At 39.0% G+C, this 5,522-nt stretch overlaps 1 pseudogene; it reads left to right on the forward strand.

The window, feature by feature from the left end:
* The first annotated feature begins 3,300 nt into the window (after positions 1–3,300).
* On the forward strand, positions 3,301–4,823 carry LOC150004207 (cytosol aminopeptidase pseudogene; annotated as a pseudogene).
* Positions 4,824–5,522: the final 699 nt, after the last annotated feature.

Below are 5,522 nucleotides of genomic sequence, written 5' to 3' on the forward strand. Positions count from 1 at the left end.
CCTGCCCCACACCAGGAGGTTATCTGTCTGTGTTCTTCTAAAATATGCGAGTAACCTAATTGTAGTGTGCAATTTTGAGGTATTCGGTGAGTGATTCTGGAACCAAGCACCCCCAAAACTGCTGACATAACTGCCTTTGAGGAAAGAGCCTGGGAAGAAAGGACAAGGGGAGGGGGTCTTGCTTTTAACTATGTACCCTTTTATACATGTATAACTTAATAATAAAGGTGAAAATAATTACAAAAGCAATACATGGTGTCTCCGTGTGAGATTTTATCTTCCAAAGAGAGAATTTCCCATTTTTACTTCTTTGAATTTCTTTGAGGATAAAACTACTTGACTTTTAGTCTAATCACAGACTCAGAGAGAGAGAGAACAGACTGAAAGCTGTCAGAGCAGAGGGATATTGCAACGCTGGGTAAAAACAGTGACCTTTCACCGTTTGTTTGTTAAACAAACAAAAAACCTTATAGATAATGTATGTGAACTGGAGACTGGGGCAGGATAGAAATTCATAAGTGGGTAATCAGGCTGATGTCAGGATGTATAAATACAAGGTCTGTCCAGAAGGTATCTAGCCAGGTAATATGAAAAATAGAGATATTTGTTGAAGAAGATACAAGAAATATCGTACAGAGGACAATGATGTCTCGGTCCCCTTCAAAGTAAGCACCTTAGGATCTCACACAGTGCTCCCAGTCACCATCAGCTGCCCCATCATACTTTCCTGAATCTCATCAATGGTCTGAAATCTCTTCCCTCTCAAATGTGATTTTAGTTTGGGGAGAAGCCAGAAGTCATAGGGCACCAAATGTCTGCTGTAGTGGGGCTGACTGAGTCACCTGGGTGATTTGATGTTTTGCAAAAAACTGCATAAGATGTGATGCATGAGCTGGTGTGTTGTTGTGAGGAAGCTGCCAGTCACGTTACCCATAGCTGCGGCCTTCTGAATCAATGGATAGTTTCCAGAGGAATGTTCAAGCTTAATGTAAAATTTACTGCAGATTCATTGCTCTATGTGCTCATTTTGAATGTAACAGCCACACAGTACACATGCTCACTCAACTGGCATTTACCCACCTCCACTGACTAGTACAGTGAAGTCATTATTGTTCATGCATGTGCATTCCAGTCTGCTTTCCTTGGCTGCCAGATTACATCAATGTCACACAAACTGTTCTTGTTAGATTAACAATGGTTGGACTTTTTCCTGACAGACCTCGTGTATCTGAAGTTGAGCTGAGTCAAATGCCAGAGCCTGGCAGGCAAGTGAGAATCCTAAATCAAGGGGTAAGACAAACAAACAAACAAACAAACAAACAAAACACTAAAGATGATTTTTCTGGGAGGTCAAGAGTTCTAGTCTCTTCATTTAAAAAATGTTTGTGTTAGATAAATTGATCTTTTTAATGTACCCTTAAGACTAAAGTACATTGAGTCTGTACCTTTCTTTAAAGGTAGAAGTAAATAAGGCAGAATTAAATGTGGGTTTACTTTATTACAAAAAAGTTTAATTCATCAAAACCCAAATTTTAAAGAGAAACAAATTTAAGATAACTTACTTTTCAAAAGTACCTTCCATAGGAGTCTTTTCAGCAATTGAGAGTCATCTGGGAGTTAAAAATAAAAAATCCCTTACTAGACCACACTCTCACACTCTAAAGCAATAAAATCAGAACTTCTGGGATGGGGAGGACCCAGGTATCAGTACTTTTAAAGGTTCTTAATGATTCTAATGTGCAACCTAAGCTGAGAAACATAAATAATGAATGTAAACAGTTGAATTCATTTAAATCAAATGCCCTATGATAAAATTTCTTAAATTAAGAAAAGTAGGGGCTACTAGGAAAACTTTTAAAAAGGAGTTTATAAGGGTGTGCAATCATGGAAGCAAACCTGCAGTGTTATAACATGTGGATGCTAAATCCATGAGGGGAACAGCGATATGTCTCCTGAAACACACATGATAAAAGACAAAAAGCACATTATAAGGAAGACATTGACCCTGCTGACTATGTCTACAAACATTTACCAACTCTCTGAGGAGGAGGCATTGTTGATTAAAATTAAACTTGAACTTGCATTGCATGTTTAAAATTGGTTTTCATGTTTAATTTAACTGTTAAGTAAATTTAGTGAGAAGTTTATACACAGTAGGTGATTAATTTATTTTTAAGCATACCTCCTTCTATTACAAAGCCTAGCTAAAACCACAAAGAATGTAATCGTTGATTGAAAAAGAACCTCAAATTTGCTCACTGCACTGGTTTCCAGGAAGGCAGAACTATGCCTGGTAAAATTGTCCTTATCTATGTTGTAAAGAAAGTAGGGAAAGGGTTTGGGGAATTGCAGTCTTGTATGGGATGATTCCAAATGGATGATCCTTAAAAAATCAAGAAGATGCCTTGGCTGGTCAGCTAAGGGAATGTATGAGTCCAATGATGAAATCGGTGCTCAAAAAAGGGAAAGTTGAAAATGTTTTTCTCCCAAGAGCAAAAATAAAGAGTGTGAGTTAAGACAGGGAGTTTTATTGTGGTTATAAACCTTATTATTCATGATTCTGTAAACTAGAAATATGTGTTAATTTGACAAAAATTAAATAAAAGTAAAACTGTCTGGAAGAATAGATATTTAATCTACAGCAGTAATTTCCCCTAGGGAGAAATGGGATTAAGAAAAGAATTAAAATTATTCCAGTTTTTGCTCAATATGCTTGTGAATTGTTTAAATTTTTACAAGAATATATTCATGCTTTACTTTGATACTTAAAATAAGTAAAATAATATACAAGTGAAAGAAACAATAAAAGAATATATTCTAAGAAAAGATATTTCACTTTAATGAAATGAAAGGCTGATAGACTTTGAATGAAAATAAAATTGTGGAATAAAAGGATCTACCAATTGATAAGTAATATGAATAAAAAAAGACTCATAGCTAGACAGAGTATAGTATAAATTTGGGACAGTAAATGTAAAGAAAAAATTCTAAAATTTTCCAGAAGAATAAAAGTAAATCCCTATATTGAAAGAAGTAATAGATTGATAGTGCATTTCTCATCAGACACACTGATATCGTTAAAGATCTAAGGAAGAAAAATGAACCTAGCTTTCTTTTTTTCTAGTCAAACTCTTATTTTAACATGAAAGAAATAGATATATTCGGTACATTCAATTACTCAAGACATTTTTACCTACAAACTTTCTCTAAGAATCTTAATAGAAGACACATTCCAACAAAATGAGAAATAAATCCCAAAGCAAAGGAAATGACACAAAAGAAATAATGAATCAGAGTCGCCATCCGACGTCTCAGGGTGAAACGTTTCTGGAGTCAAGGTTTCAGCGCTGCAGCCATGACGGAGGGCCTTGTTTTAGGAATCTATACCAGAGAAAAAGAAAATGACGTGCCACAGTTTACAAGTGCAGGAGAGAACTTTGATAAGTTGGTGTTTGGCAAGCTGAGAGAAATTTTGAACATATGTGGACCACCGCTGAAGGTAGGCAGAACCCGAACGTTTCACGGGCTGCATGAGGACTTCCCCAGAGTGGCGGTGGTTGGCCTCGGCAAAAGGGGCACTGAGGTTGATGACCAGGACAACTGGCACGAAGGCAAAGAAAACATCAGAGCGGCTGTTGCAGCGGGGTACAGGCAGGTTCAAGTCCTGGAAATCCCTTCCGTGGAGGTGGATCCCTGTGGAGACGCGCGGGCGGCTGCGGAAGGGCTGGTGCTGGGTCTTTATGAGCACGACAACCTCAAGCAGCAGCAGAAGGTGGTCGTGTCGGCGAAGCTCTACGGAGACGGGGACCAGGAGGCCTGGCAGAAAGGGGTCCTCTTTGACTCCGGGCAGAACTTGGCACGCCAGTTGATGGAGACTCCTGCCAATGAGATGACGCCAACCAAATCTGCCGAAGTTATTGAGAAGAATCTCAAAAGTGCTAGTAGTAAGACAGAAGTCCACATCAGACCCAAGTCTTGGATTGAGGAACAGGGAATGGGATCATTCCTAAGTGTGGCCAAAGGATCCGATGAACCTCCAGTCTTCCTGGAAATTCACTACAGAGGCAGCCTCGATGCAAGCGATGCGCCCCTGGTGTTTGTCGGGAAAAGAATTACCTTCGATAGTGGTGGCATCTCCATCAAGCCGTCTGCAAATATGGACCTCATACGGGCTGACATGGGAGGGGCCGCCACCATCTGCTCAGCCATCGTGTCTGCCGCCAAGCTCAGTCTGCCCGTTAACACCGCCGGGTTGGCCCCTCTTTGTGAAAATATGCCCAGTGGTGAGGCCAACAAGCCTGGGGATGTCGTCAGAGCCAAGAATGGGAAGACGATACAGGTGGATAACACGGATGCCGAGGGGAGACTCATCCTGGTCGACTTGCTCTGTTATCGCGCACATCTTCAACCCAAAGGCCATTAACGATGCCACCACCCTGACAGGTGCCATGGACATAGCTTTGGGGTCCAGTGCCACCGGGGTCTTTACCAAGTCCTCCTGGCTGTGGAACAGACTGTCTGAGGCCAGTCCTGAAATAGGGGACCATGTCTGGAGGATGCCTCTCTTTGAACATTATACAAGACAAGATTGTAGATTGCTAGCTTGCTGATATTAATAACATTGGAAAATATAGATCCACAGGAGCGTGCACAGCTGCAGCGTTCCTGAAGGAATTTGTGACTCATCCCAGTGGGCGCACTTAGACATCACAGGTGTGATGACCAACAAAGATGAGATTGCGTGTCTGCACAAGGGCATGACTGGCAGGCCCACGAGGACCCTGGTAGAGTTCTTGGTTCGGCTCAGTGAAGACAGTGCTTAGTTCAGATACTCTAAAATTCCTTCCTTCTGTCCTAACTGGGCAGTTGAGCTTCAGAATATTTTGTAGATGAAAATCTCTTAAAGGAACCAAAAGATAATATTTAATATTTAAAAATGTAGAACAAAATGAAATTTGTATGCCTTGATTTGTGTTTTCATTTTTATGTGGAGATTTTAAACTATAAACCTAGTGTCTTGTTTCGCAAAGATTTATACGATATCCTCTATATGGATTGAATTTTTTAAAACTACCTAATCACTTTTCAGAATATATGTTTCTAATTGAGGAGCAAAATTGCATTTTGGGTTTGTGATCCCAGGAACATGAACAAACTAAAAGTTACTGTGCCGTTATCAGAAACAATAATTCCAGCTCTCTGTGCATAAAAAAAAAAAAAAAAGAATCAAGAAATAAGTAAAGACATTGATTATAAAAAAAAAGATTAAAAAATAATCTGAATAAAAAATAGCAATGATAGCAACAGTTCACCAGAGGTGTAAAAGCCATAAACTATCCTACATCTAAATATGCTTTGAACATTTTAAAACATATCTATTAGAAGCATATAAATAGAAAATGATAAATTGATGATTATATCAGGAAGTAGTAAGACACTTTTCAAAAGTTATCTGACAAAATTATTTACTTACTGAATTTGAATAATCCAGTGAATAATCCTGATTTTATCTATTTGTATTT

Source organism: Furipterus horrens, unplaced genomic scaffold, assembly GCF_987537825.1.
Source record: "Furipterus horrens unplaced genomic scaffold, mFurHor1.1.pri manual_scaffold_7, whole genome shotgun sequence".
NCBI classification, from domain to species: domain Eukaryota; kingdom Metazoa; phylum Chordata; class Mammalia; order Chiroptera; family Furipteridae; genus Furipterus; species Furipterus horrens.